The sequence below is a fragment of the Anser brachyrhynchus genome, assembly GCF_964034855.1.
Source record: "Anser brachyrhynchus genome assembly, chromosome: 4".
Lineage (NCBI taxonomy): Eukaryota > Metazoa > Chordata > Aves > Anseriformes > Anatidae > Anser > Anser brachyrhynchus.
The window spans coordinates 8,312,866-8,325,098 of record NC_137698.1 but is presented as its reverse complement, the minus strand read 5'-3'; the positions used below and the strand labels follow the sequence as shown (position 1 = coordinate 8,325,098).

At 38.8% G+C, this 12,233-nt stretch overlaps 2 long non-coding RNA genes across 2 annotated transcripts in view; one reads left to right on the top strand and one right to left on the bottom strand.

The window, feature by feature from the left end:
• The window catches only part of LOC308193891, a 336,962-nt gene that overhangs the window by 239,379 nt on the left and 85,350 nt on the right, over positions 1-12,233 (top strand). The gene's annotated exons all lie outside the window — the stretch shown is intronic.
• On the bottom strand, positions 5,868-12,109 carry LOC308193892. Its single transcript, XR_013950037.1, has 3 exons — positions 11,439-12,109; positions 10,082-10,253; positions 5,868-9,333 (listed from the first exon to the last, which is right to left on the bottom strand). It is a non-coding gene; the product is annotated as an uncharacterized lncRNA (long non-coding RNA).

Below are 12,233 nucleotides of genomic sequence, written 5' to 3'. Positions count from 1 at the left end.
AGTGAAGCCACATTTAAAAGTAATCAAATTACTCCTTGGGATTACATTTTGAGAGCCAGATTTTAGCCTTGTTCGCTGGTGGTGCCTTGCCAGGACCATGTAGTTTGGCCTGGCTCCATGCCTGGGGGTAGTTTACTGCTTTTCTGAGAAAACACAACATAGGGAGCCAGATTCTCAATACTTTCATGCTTGTGTAAATGCAGCATTTTTCAATGGAGTCCTCCCTGATGAACATGTATGTCCATGAAAGAAAACAGAGAGAGAACAGTTCCACAGCTGCAGTTTCTAGCTCCGCTCCCAAAGTGCTTGGGAAAGGCACTGGCAGGGAAGGATGAAAGGCCTGGCTATGTGGGGCATGGTAACTTCTTTGGGGACCCTGGGTCTGCCCTGTCAGCTGCAAAGAGAGCAGCAATCTCCAGCATTAAGAGTCTCATTCCACCTTTGGCACCTGAGAGATGTAAAATTCCTGTTTAAGGACTAACCTCTTCACATTGTTGGGGGATTTCTCATAAAGTGCTTGCCTCACTTCCATCTTCGCAGTGTACCACGCACACCCAGCCAACTGTTTTAGGCAAGAGCTAACAACATGGTATAGGCTATTGCAATGATATCTCTGGGCACGTGAGCCTGAGTATCTTACAGTGTCTTAGGGAGATGCTCTTAAAATATGTATATGTATATATACATTTGTATGTATGTTTCTGTAAATGATTAAGTAAAACACAAATTAAGAGTTTAAGCGTAGCGAAGAGAAAGAAAACCTGAGAGCACTGGCAAGATTCCTTATAACTGAGCATGACAAATACACCATCCCAGGTTCTGTTGCAGTGAGGAGTTGCATTATAACATATGTATCTGTCTCTCCAGTTTCTTACACTGAGACCATCAGCATGTTATTTGAAGACTTTTGTGTCATATATCCTACACTGTGCTCTGACAGTATCTAGGCACTACAGAGTGAGTTAAGAATGGACTGACACTTCCAAGACAGTCCCTTGCTGTTAGTTTAGCACTGTTTCATGTGAAAAATATCTTCAGAATGGCTGTTTCTCTTTCAGATAACAGACCTGTCTACCCTCACTGCTGACAGCTCCATCCCTTCCACTTCAGAAAACAGAGGGCATCATTAAAATGTTGACATTCACCAAACATTTTTAAATTTATCATAGTATTTCCTGTTCTCCATATAGGAATACCACAAAAAGAAAACAGTGAAGGTAAATACCAAGGTCTGGGAAATGTCAAGATTTTAATGGAACCCACACTGTTGAAGACCTCAGCACCAACCATTTGTTCAAGAAAAATGTCATCATTTCTTTACTGTTCTGGTTCTTGAAAACTGGTAGACAGGATTTACTAAAATTATATCTCTAGTGTTCCAAGGTGAGAGTCACCGCATCTGTGGTCTCATTAGAAGACTTCTCTTCATCCAAAAACACATCTATTGAAAGATGGTAGGAAAGAATTCAAGTAATGAAATCAGATGTGCTTACTTCTTTGGGATCTTAATTCAACATTCACTGAAATCAGTGGAATTTTTTAATCATGTCCCTCTGATCACTTTTGGTTTTGCAACAAGGTTTACTAAGTGACAAGCCTATGAACTCTTTTTTCAAGTTGTTTCTAAGATGCAAAACAACATTTAAGTAATAATGTGCCATCTTCACATTGCACTCAGTCTATGGACAATGTAAGTATTTAAGGGCATAAAAATATCAGTTGCCAAATCAGAATGGACACATTCAACACATTGATTCTGAAAATGTCCACATGTATGACAAGACATTACAGTAAACCATGTAATAGAGGAGTGCGGCCATAGACAGATTTTGTTCCTGGCCTTCTGTCAGATAGAAAGAGCTCTTTGCCTGAGGTATGCATGCTTGTTTTCTCCTTTATTTATTTTTTTTCTATTGTAAAATAACTGTGAAAGATCTTATTGTCTACAAATGAATAAAGTACCGTATGCCCAGTTCTGGCCTTTCCCCCCCAAAAAACAGATACAAAGCAGATACAAGGCTCAACCTCTTTCTCATTAATCTGATGGCAAAATTCCCATCATTTGTCCTACCATTAGAAGAGATTTCTCTGTTGAGACTAAATTCACCAAAAATGTCACACAGCCAACCAAAAGGATTTGTGAAGCCTTGATTAATTTCTAAAATTATGTAGGGCAGAAATGGTGAAAAACTACAAAAGCACCGAAAAAATAAAAAATAATTAAAAAAATACATAGTTTTGATTTTCTTCTTCAAAATTTTCATACTACATCTTCAGCAGTTTATTTTTTATGCTTTTAAAAATGGTCCCCCCAAAAAAAGAGAAAATATTAACCCTTCAATTATGTCTTTCGTCTTTCTCAAGGAAGAACTAGGATTAAAACTGCAGTATCTAAATAGCTAAAAATGCTTTCAGTCTCTGATCTCTAATTAAGTAGCCCCTTATCAAAGGACATCCATTCACAGAGGAAAGGAAATCCTATCTTTTAAAGGGACAGTAGTCATTAAATATAAATGAGAAGATAACAGTAAGGCTATGTTCTCTTAACATGCATCATATCCCACGGTGATCTTTTTTCCTTATAAAGCATTAAACTGATTGCATACTGTTTTGCTCTGTATCACTCACAAGGACTGCTCTTGGGTAATGAAGTGTAATTAAGAGGAATCTTATGTATCTCTTCATTCAAAGCCAATGATTTCCTTTCCCATTAGTTACACTCTGGAAATGCAGTGCTCTGCAGACGTAATCTTTATCATTGATTTAATTGATCCAGCTGTCTTCAGATGTTAGAACTGGGTACCAACATCTAGATCATTTAGACATGTTTCTGCTTACATCATAAGTTCAACAAATATAAACATATAACATTCCTTACCAATCATCAGGACTGGTTACTAGGCCCAGTGCTAAGCAGCCATTCCTTCCTTTGAATAACAGGAGGTATGCACTTTTTTTTTTTTTTTCCCCCCTAGGAAGTTTCTTTGCATTGAACTTGACAAATTGCATGTAAATTAGGTAATTTTCTTGACTTTTTTTTTTCTTTCTTTCTTGCGTTCAACTACTGTGTTTTAGAGGCTGATGAAATATCAGCAGGACTTGGAGATATCAAATACCTGACTGCTGGCTTTCTAAGCACTGAAAAGTCTGCAAAACCAGTCTATGATGTTGCAAGCAAGAGTGTAGAAACTGAGGGAAGATTGGTGCCCCTCAGAACTGCAGCAACTTACAGAGGTGTGTTATTCCTTACTTACAGCTGATGGCTGACATCTCACTAAAGATAATGATGAAGTCCTTGACATCTGGCTGGAAAGTCACAGTAAAGGCCCATTCAGGAAGTTGTGCATCCCAGTAATGATATATAGGTGAAACTCAGCATAGACATGCTAAAATACAGGATAACCAAAAATTTAAATAAACAATCCAAAACAAAAACTGAGCTTGTGAAATTGGACATGCTCCAATTTCAACTTAGATTTAGCAATCTTTATCTTGGTCTTCTATTACGGAAAATACCTTTGAAAGAAGGAGTTAATTTGCTTATTTTCCAGAATTAATGTGGCCAAAATAAGCAGCTAACTGCTGCTAAAATAACTCAATTACTGGACAGCATCATCCCAGTCTCTTTCAATTTCTTTATCAACAGTTAATTGTAATGCATTTCATCAGCCGTTCTGATACCTGCCTGCAAGTAAGCATGAAAGGTATCACTGTGACTAAAGCAACCAATCTGAAGAAGAAGGTGCTCTGGTTTAAGTGGGTGAAACCAAAGAGAGATTGCGTGTTGTACAAGTGTACCTCTAGACTACAGCTGTCTCTTCACAATGAAATATTAAAGCAAGCCAGCTACTTTCCTGTATGGGTGGAATAGAGCCATGGGATGATTAATTCTTCATTTGTTCCAGCAAATGGCCTATTCTGAAATCACCATATCTTTGCTTCATCTCTACTCTGATCAACAAAGCAAGGTCAGTTTACTGATGGAGGATGGGAGGCATTAAAGGTGTAATCCTCCCACAAGACACACTCTATATCTACAAATAATCATTCAAACACAGATTTCTTTCCATGGGAGGACGGGGCTTTGCACTGCACCATGCCTTCTGTGAAAGTATGTTCTTCTATGTCTGGAGGCAATTCCTGACTGTGCCCTCTAGGGTGTATTGGTAGGGACCCCACAAAAACTGCAGTCCAAATTTCCATTCTGCTAAAACACGGTTTGAGCAGAGTTTGGTCAGTGAAAGCCAAAATAATTTTGAAAGAAAAAAAATATATATATATATATATATATATTTGGTTTCTTCCAGTCTCACTCAAGGTTAAACCTGCCTATTAACTATATCTTTTAGCTGCCTAGAAGGATACAAGACCACTGTAAACCTCACTTCAGGCCTAGAGTTTTCTGCCAGTCAGCACTGACACCATTGTGTTAATGGTCATCAAATGTCAAAAATCACTTTCACCTTGTAGAAAGCATGGAACAAGAGAATAGTGGCTAAATAAAGCTTGAAGGTTAGGGACAAATATGTTATTTACATTGCACAACAGAAGGGAGGTTACCCAAGCAGAATTTTTTCAGTATGTGTATGCAAACATAGAGAAGACAATCTCTTCTCTTTCAGTCACGTTACACATTTGTATATGTTAAAGTCAGGGAAAATACGACTATTATGCACTGCAAAGAACTATAAAAGTGTTAGTGGCTTTCCTTTCATTTTCAGCCATTGTTTTAGTGAAGTATTACACACTGGATTCTGAAAAGCCGTATGATATTTTGAATAACCACCAAGGAAAGAGATTACTTTTAAATACTGTATTTTAGAGCTCACAAGAGACCGCAGACAGTTTGTTATTCATTTCAACCTAATGCAAGCATTAACAAGCTTACTAAATAAGCCTTCTACTGTCTGAAATGTCTTGAATATCTTAGGCTGATTATAAAGTGTTCTAATATACATAATTCAATGCAATTTATTGTATATATCTAGATATTCTTTAGGAAATCAGGATAATAGACTCTCTTTCCATTAAAAATGCCCTGGACAACATATTTTATTACTTCTCAGTTATCTATTGTTTTGAATATATAAATTCAAAGAGGAAAAGCTCTTAGAACAGAGGGATCATTAAGAGGGCAAAAACATCAAAGACGGGCCAAAACAATAACATTCTTTAGCTGCTAATAATCTCAGAACTGCCAGAAATGCTTCCTGCAGCCTGCATTTTAGAAACCGAGGCAATGCTAATGACATTTTCTATTCTTAGGACCCTCAGTGGTGTCATTAGTATAAACTCATCGCAAGGTAAATGCTCCGTGTAGCTGAAGGAGCTGTCTGGGACTTGGCTTTCGCACATTTCCACCAGGCAACACCCGGACACAGCAGGTTGGACACCCCTGTGCAAGTGCCAAGGGACAGAGCTCATGGTCAACGTCACAGCTGTGATGAGACCTAGTCAAGCACAAGGCACTGCCTCCTTCATGGCACACCAACCCCATTGGCTGGAGGTGGGGATGAGCCAAACTCACTGTCTTGTATCCTACGTATCCCCACCTTTAGACAGAAGAGAGGGAGCTTGATAGCTGCAGGCACTAGCAGGGCTAGCCAGAGTTATTTATGGCACTAGGTGAGAGCAGTGACACCAGCCATATTATACTTCCATACCAGAGGCTCCTTGTGTCTTCTTCCCTGTCTGTTCATACAGTGCCACACCTGGAAGCAACACAGAAGCATTGCTAGATGAAGGAAGCAGCTGTTATCATTAGGTTTGACTGCAGTAATGCTTCGTGTTGTATGGTCTGTGAAAGGTGAGAACCATCCTATCTATGATATTTTTTTCTAACTGTGAGAAATCAGAAGAGTGTGTTGTTTGTTAACAACGGTTCTTCCTCGTGTCCAGGAGCTCCATTTTTGTCTTACATTTGAACAGATCTTAGTGCAGCACGATTGTGGTTCAGAAATAAGAAATAAATAATAAATGCAGCAGCATTCACATCTCCCAAATACTGATGCATCCTGATTTGGGAAGCCACTATAAAACCAATACATCACATTTCAAGCACAATAAAACATGTCAGTTTTGTAAAACTTTGGGAGATGTAAAACCCCTTGTTAACCTTTGTCCCTCTGTGCACTGCTGAATTTAGAAAGCCTAATCTTGAGGCATCTGGCTGACTTTAACTACTCCTGTTTTATTCTTCAAATGCCGCTGATTTACATGATAGTTTGCCTTAGACTGGGCAGCCAGGCTTTGATATCTGATCCCCATGGGAGTGTTGATTAATAAGGGCTGAGAGGAAAAGTTGTAAGTGCAGAAAATGAGAGTAAATGAGAGTCCTTTGTAAATGAGAGTCCTGGGATCTGCAATGATTTCAAATTACAGTTCTGCATGCATACGTGTGTGTGTGCAGTCAATTGTTCAGCATGCCAACAGCTCTTAGTGCACTTCAGAAAAGATGCTCTGAACACTAATAATCTGTGGAGCTAAGCTATCTTGGTTCAGATAATTTTATAAAAATATCGCTATCAGGGTGCTACAAATGGAAAAAAAAAAAGTGCAGAAAAGATGCTGTAAAAGCAGTGGGCTAAGGAAAACAAAAGGGCTCAGCTATTATAGTTGAGAACTGTGCAGTTTCTTCCTGAAGGTATAATAAGAATGGACTTATTGCTTTAAAAAGCAAGATCCAAATTTGGGGCCTGAAGGACCAGCAGTAAGCTGTATGCTTGACACCAGGGCAGCCACCTGACCTCATTGCTTTGGGCTGTTCCTGAGCAAGCAGGAGCTTCTACATTTCCTGTATTCCAATTTTGAAAGGGTCAATGTGTGGTGTAACAGTTCTGGCTACACAAAGCATCTGACGCTTTTTCATATGACCACACACGACCTTTCTTAATGTGGAAAAGGCTGCAAATCTACTCATTGCCACCAAAATCTAATCATGAATTGTGTTACATGGATGTAACCAAAACTCCACTGCAATTTTTTTTTTTTTTTGAAAAATGTTTGCAACATATGCAATCAAAATTAAGAAAACATCTTTGGAAACTCAGATTGCAATAATCTCAAATTTTGCTGATGACCTTCGCTGAGCTGAGCTGAGTATAAATTGAGAATACTGTGAAATCCACAGAGGCCACATTTTTCAAGCAGCCAAATGTTGAATGCTGGTTTTGATTTTCAAGGAATACGATTAGCTTAATATTTTTATTTCATTTTACCTCAGATTAGTTGTACAAGGAATATTAAAGCTGGTATTCTGCAGCCAGTACAGCTCAGGGTATTTAAATCAGAACATAGATCTCTCTCCTAAGTACAGATAAGAAGGGCAGACACTTAATAGTTTTGAAACATATGGTTAATAGGCCTGTGGTTTTAATTTATAGCTCCATGATTATATTTTATTTTTCTGTTTGTAGATATTGGGAAATGAATCTTCAGATGGTCCTTAATTATTTTGAGTTCAGCTAATGAGATATGTTGCTTTAGTCCAGGCTCTTGGCTCATAATAAACAAAGCCTAAAAGAAAGAAATACCCGTTATTGTTTTATTGCTGAATGTTATTTAGAAAAAAAAAATATATATATATATATACAATATTTCCTAACTGCTGAGCAGGTTTAAAAAAATAATAATAATAATAATTCTACATCACAGAAACTTTATCATTGTGCTCTGTGCTTTGTACTACATTTTTAAAACACCCAGTGCAAAGAATCTGGGGGAGGAGGGCATGTTTAGGTTGAACACTCATCCTTGGTCCCATGGTGGGAGCAGCCCCTTTTCCACGTGACATTAGGAGTTGAGGCCTCATGCCGAAGCTGCACCGGCCACAGGACAAGGGTTACCCACACACCCACTGGTCCCACCCCACTCTGTAGCTTCTTGGTGGCTTGAAAGAAGCTCAAAGGAAGGTGCCTTATGTCACTGCAGCCAGTATCTCTAGTGCCACCACTGTGCCTGGAGGCTAGGACATGGGACCACAAGAGACAAATGATTTGGAGGGGAACAGGGATGATGCCTTTATTAGTGTTCCTCTCCTGCTTCCAGTCTCTTGGAATAAATTTCCCTTACAAGATTTTTTTAATGAAATTGAGGTCTTATGGACCATGTTTTCCACTTTTGCTTTACAAATGCTGCATCCTCTCACAGATGCAAGGCATCCTTCGTGACCAGGACTCCGAGTATGCCTCCAGCTAAAAGCTGTCATTCGGAGATTAAAATAGACATCCGTTTACATACCATAATACTTTTATTTCCCCAATTTATGTTTGAAAAAGTACAAGGAAAACATGGAATTCAGGCAGATTTGCAGCTAACCCCATTTTACAATAGCAGGTTTGCTCCTGCTGTGGCCGCTGGTTCAACTCCCCCTGACAGTTTTCCATCACTGCACAGCGCTCCCAGCCTTTATTGTGTGTAGTTTGTGCCGTTCCTGGGGTTTCTGTGGAAAAATAGATTTGGAGACAATACAAAAAAAAAAAGGGGGTTGTTTTTGTGCTCCCTTTCATTTTTTCTGTGTACTCTCCAAAAGAAAACCAGCAAGGAAGGGAGGAAAGTACCACAGGGCCTGGCAGAAAACCAGAGAAAAGGAGTGCTGCAGGAGACTGAACATGGATCATCTTCTGTCCATTTCAAACATCCCTGTTTTATTCTGAGCTGCACAAGTTGTACAAGACCTTATTCACTTGAGCAAGCCATTCATGCAAGAGGTACCAAAAAATTTCATGTTTTCTGTTGTTCACACCAGTCATGACGAGGTCTTCATTTTGGGACCTCATCTTCTTCATCCTGTTATCCTTGCCGCTGGCATTGTTCGATGTATGTCAAGTAGTTTTGGTGACTGCTGTTCTACCTCACAGAAGACACCGAGTGCTTGATGTGATAGCTACTGCACGGATATTACTGATTCATGCTGTGGTGCTTGAACTACTTTATCCTGACACAGTCATCTGATCCCCAAAGTCATCATTCTGCTCTTCTGTGTTTGGTGGAGCTTGCTGAGAATCACCTCTCTTTAACCTCCTGCCACCAGTATTCCTTGCCCCTGAGTACTCTACATCTCCCATTTCTTTAATGCCGCACAGCTTTCTGAAACCTCCAACAGACATAGGGCAAATGCACAGTTCTTGTTTGTGCTAAGGCCAGAGGATAGAAATATTTTTCCAGAGTGAGAACTTCAAGTTTTTTGTATCTGGTTCATTTCCTTTAGTATCTGAGTTTTAAAGAAGTCATTGCATTCCCTCTGGGTAGAGTGTGTTGGCAGAAAATACAAGTAATTTCTGATACTGGGTCTATTCAGGGATTTTGTATTGAGCTGCATTCCCTTTTCAACTCCTAAATAATAGAAAAGAAGGATAATATATTGTTATGTATAAATCATCTTAGAAAGACATGTTTGACCTTGATTTAAACAAGCTCTACTAATAACATAAGAATAGGGAAAATGGGGGTCGACATGATTGCTAGCAAGGTATTTATAGAACTATAATTAAAACAGAGTATAGGTTATGTTAAAGTAAATGAAGTCAATTTAGTTCATCATCATTTTTGCAGTGTTGCAAATTAACATAACAATGACAACTGTAGTTGTCGCTGACTTGAGCAGCAGCAGTTAATCATTGCAATTAATCATTATTAATACATAATTCATAATGATCGATCATGCTTGACTCTAGGATCATAGTGGACTTATATAAAATACTATAAAAATAAAAAATAACTGTCCAAAATCTAGGAAAACCTGGCCCCCATTTTCCATTTTGATGTACGAATATGAGCTATCACTGCCACATGTCTGAATCTGTTAGGTCTCATTTAGTTTGAATTAACCTTGACAGGTGAGAAGTGAGATTGTAGCACATACAGGCAAATTTAATAAATGCCCCATATTTGTCTGAGATAGCTGTGTACATGTCAGAGTGCTGGTAAGTCTGTCAGGCAAAACTGGAAAACAGGGAGAGGGGAGTTTTGTTCCTTTGCTCAGAAAAGGCATCTTTAAACCATTAGTAACCTGCAGCGTATTATGAAGTATAAAATACAGCCCATTCTCACTGAATACCTGAAAGACAAAATCTTTCCTTACCTGGTGGGAATGTATACATTACATATGAAAGACCAAAGCCTTCAGAGCAAATAATGAGGTTATGCATTGTATATCTCAAGTGCCTTCTTTCCACTTCTGGAATTTCCACATTTTTCTCAGAGACAAACTGGTGCTTTGGCCTGGAAGCCTTCAACTCTCTCCCCGTAGCAAGCTGAACACCAGAAAAAGCAACAATTGTTTTTTGAGAACCCCTCTCAGTTCCTCCTTGTCCCATGTTCTCAAAATTTCTTCAAGAAAGGCTGCTTCCCAGGTGTACATTGAGCTGTGCTTTATAACTGATTTGCCCATGTGGCTTTAGAGAATACAAGCCCAGACTTATTTATTTATTTATTTATTTCTCGTTTTATGTGCTCATCTACTTCTCTGGGAAAAAAAAAAAAAAAAAAAAGCAATGACATACCTTACATATATTCTCAGAATACTTCGTAGCACTACTTTTCAAGTTAAATCTGCCTAAGACATTTTTGTGTGTTCTTTGTACTGAAAATCAACCATGGCTCAGACCATATTGCACCCCAAAATAAATTAATTTTAAATAGAAGGCTATCTCAAAGCTGTTTTTCCTCAATGAGTGAAAAGAAAATGCATATTTCAGTCTAAATTAATTCTAAATATTTTAGTTTGCTTGAAGGAAGACAAGAAAGAACCAGGTGTGCATATCTGTAATGAACTGCAGTAATACTTACTTCAAAATGACTCTTTCTCTGAGGATTGCATACAACAGTGTTCAGAGAAAACCAAAAATTCAATACAAACAAAACGAAAGCATTAAAGTTTGATAACCACATGATTTCTGGGCAGAGGGTAAGGACCCACTGGAGAAGCTGCAAAGTGACCTCACACAGCAAAAGATGTTTAAAAGCAAGTGCTTTTTTCTTAACCAAACAAAATATTTCAAAAGCAGCAAACCCTTTTTAAATTCCTCCATGAAATGAAAGCCTCTTCAAGGGTAGTTTGGTAGAATTAAACTATTAATTCATCGGATTTCAGCAGCGTCTGATCCCTGAATAGCATGCATACCATTTCATGCCTGAAGGACAAGCAGAGCCATGTGACTCCTGAAAGTGGGTAGACATCCTCAGAGCAAGCTTAGAGCAGCAGATAAAATCATGCTGTATCTGCCTCAAAACAGGCCAGGCAACAGGGAGCCATCCACTAAGTACTGAATTCAAAATTAGTCTTCCTACCACAGGTATAATTTTAATCTTGTTTTCTACCTAGGAAAGTTCCTCTTTTTTTTTTTTTTTTTTCTTCTCCCCCCTCCATCTTCCTGGTAATTTTTTGCCCAACTTTAAGAATCCTCGCTGGAACTGTTATTTTTATCGTGCTGCAGTACCTCTGGGAAATCACTCCTCACACTGCCAAGGACACGGGTTTGCTTTTCAGCTTCAAGCCAGTGCTTGGCCATGTGTCTCTCCTATTCTGCTGATGACATCCTCACCTTCTGTGACCACCGTGCTCAGAAAGGATGCCAGTAGAGCAAATTATTTCTCTATGTAAACCTGTCTGCAGCCACTTGGAATAAGCCTTGGAATATAAGGCCACCAGTAACATGACAAAGCTGGGAACAAGGCTCTGAAGTGAACCTTGTTTCTGAGCCCTAGCAGGGAACTAGTATTTGATGAGAAAAGGGCTGTTCTGCGTTTCTCCTCCAGCATATTCCCACTGTTTAACTGTGACAAAATGATTTATTACCCAAGCTGAATTAAGAATGGATTCCACCTTTGTCCTTCTATTTTCTGAGTCACAAAGGGAGCTGGAGGGAGGTAAGCATAAAAAACTTGAAAGTAATGTTGCTATTAAAAAAAATATTTTAAAAGTCTCTCCTCCCACATACTCCAAGAAATTTCAGTGAAAAAGTAGCCTAGGAATGACCTGAGATAAAAGAAAGTTACGTTAGGAATAAGATATTCATAAAAGATCACAGTAGGAGTTAGGAGATTACATCCCTCACAGGTTTGATTGTGAAAGATTTATTGATAGACTGGTAAAAGCTTGACTGCCAAATCTTCAACATTTTAATTTTCGGGTCCTGGCCTCTGAGAGAGAAATCCTATGCCAAGTACCTTGACACCCTCAAGAAAGTGTGAGAGGGGTGGAGCAACACGGAGCTGGATCCAAACCAGCCAAA